Source organism: Pholis gunnellus (genome assembly GCF_910591455.1).
Source record: "Pholis gunnellus genome assembly, chromosome: 11".
Lineage (NCBI taxonomy): Eukaryota > Metazoa > Chordata > Actinopteri > Perciformes > Pholidae > Pholis > Pholis gunnellus.
The window spans coordinates 19,876,268-19,878,776 of record NC_136538.1 but is presented as its reverse complement, the minus strand read 5'-3'; positions in this window follow the sequence as shown (position 1 = coordinate 19,878,776).

Below are 2,509 nucleotides of genomic sequence, written 5' to 3'. Positions count from 1 at the left end.
GGACCACCGGTAGTCCTGGTGTTGCCCCTCACCCTGGGGCTGCCCCGGGGGTCAAACCCAGTGCGCCTCACCTTACTCACCTTCCTCTCTCCTGCTCTCTTAAAATCCACATTTCCCTCTTTCGTTTGACTGTGACATTTATTTTGTTATGTTAGCATTGATCAATTTACTTCTTCTTGATGCGGAGACGCTACAAAACAGTTTTTAGACCATTTGAATTCATTTCTTTGTACATTATGTTATTGATGATTAAGCGACACGTCGTACAGCTGTGCGTGGTCTCCTGACTTGTCTAAAACGAGTGGTTTAAAGGAGAGAATAGCAGCAAGAAAGTGAGCATTATTATTATAACATAGTTATCAGAAAAACAAAACATCGTCATGACTATGCAGACAGGTGTCTTGCGTCTTAAAGTTTCTTTGTCCAGTTATCAGATGATTTTGGTTTGAGGTCCTTTATAAATAAACAGGTTTATTATGTTTCAAAGAGGTTGGATGTTCCACCAAAGATACATTTCACCTCTAAACTTCTCCGATTGTTTAATTCAATAAATGTTTGAGGCTGAAGCAAAGCAAAAAGTTCAAAATAAGAACTCATATTTATCAGAACTTATTTTCTTCTTCTTCTTCTGTCATTAATCACATCAAGACCCTCCAGATTCATGGGGTTGCCGTTTGGGCACCAATAAAACACATTTATTACTACATTTACTTTTTTACTGTATTTGAATGCTGGATGTTGATTTTACTGTGCACTGGTACTTTTACTTCTTTCACCACAAACGATGTTTGTAAAAATGTTCAGATGGAAATCGCAGAACACCCAAAAGTCAAAAGTCGTCATGTCGAAGTGAGCGCTATTAAAATGAACAAAAACGTCCTCAGCCAACAGGTCAACACACACACAAACATACTCACTCCCTGGAGGGAGCTGCCGATGACAGGTAGCGACTCAAACAAGGAGAAAGGAGGAGAGAATCAAAGAGACGAGGAGGGGGAGGAGGAGAAGGGGAGGGCGGAGGAGGAGGGGAGGTGAAGTGGGTTGGTGGGGGGGGGGACCACTCTGTGTGTGTCTCTCTAGTGAATGTGTGTATAGGTTTGTACAGGTGAGTGTTAATTAAACAAACTCTCCCAGTTAATATATCTTAGACACTATAATGTTTGACATTTTGTGAACGTTAAACACAAAGATGTATCAGGAATGCATTTTTCTTGTGGTCCATCTCTTTTCTGATCAGATTTTTTGCTCGTTCGGATTTTGATTCAGATTTTCTGAAAAACTTATTTATCCTTCAACAAAATGTTTGTTCTACAAAGTTAATATTTTTGGATGAAACGTTATTGTCTTTCTTGTTATCCATGTCTCATAGTTTAAGGATAAGATTTGGATTCTTCACAATGGTGACAGCTGCTTTTCTGGCTCAAACTCTGAAAAGGAAACTAATATATCCTTAATTTTGGAGAGCTTTGCCTTCAGTTTGTATAACCCTTATAGAAAATGTCTCCTTTTAGAGACACATTCAATTCAAATCAGACAGTTATATATATAAATACATTTGGGGTCTCTAGATATGTTTGACGACGGGACCTGGTTGTTCTACCGTCTTTACTTTCGTTAACATACCATTTTTTTTCTAAAATCATGACCATAGTCCAACTGTCTCACAGCTAGAAAATAAATCTACGTGCTGACAGACGGATAAAATCAAACAGTACACATCTATATGATGACCCACATTACCTCGTTATCACCCCTGTCGTGCACTCCCCCCCCACCCCCCTCCCTCATTCATCTTCTCTCGTCTCCGGGGAACAACTGAAAACTTTCTCTCTCTTCCCTCCTGCTGCTCGTTGGAGTGTTGGGTTTCCAGGAAAGACGGTGTAAAATATCCGACCGCCGCTTCCGTTGTAAATTGACAACCGCTCCCCTGACTGGCAGCTCTTTAACAGGACAGGAAGTCTGCGTTCACCAGGGCTGCCCGGCGCAGGTCATGAACTAAAAAGCTTTTGAAATATGGAGCTCTTTCAATTCTTTCTGAATGATTCTTAATTTATACTGATTGATGGTCCTTTGGGGAGTTTTCACGGCAAAAAGCTGATCAAAACTAAATAAAAACAGTTTCCCGTGTCTCCATCTTTACACTGAGTATGCTCAACACACTTTGGGCACATTTGTTTTTTCGACAATGCCTCTAAATTCTGTTCAAACCGCAGCCATTGCACAGGAAATGATGCACTTTATACCACTTTTCAGCCTGGTCTCACTCCCAGGGCGTCAAATACTGATGCTAAGGAAGCGTCCCTCACCTTCTTCATACTGACGCACGAGGCACCCTTCAGGGTCTGTATGAGACGGGCTTTAAACTAACTACAATGTAAACCAATGGTAAACGGTAAATTGTAAATGGACTTGTACTTGTATAGCGTCTTTCTTTTCTTCCGACCACTCAACGAGCTTTAACACTACATGTCATTCACTCATTCATACCCATTCATACACCGATGACAGG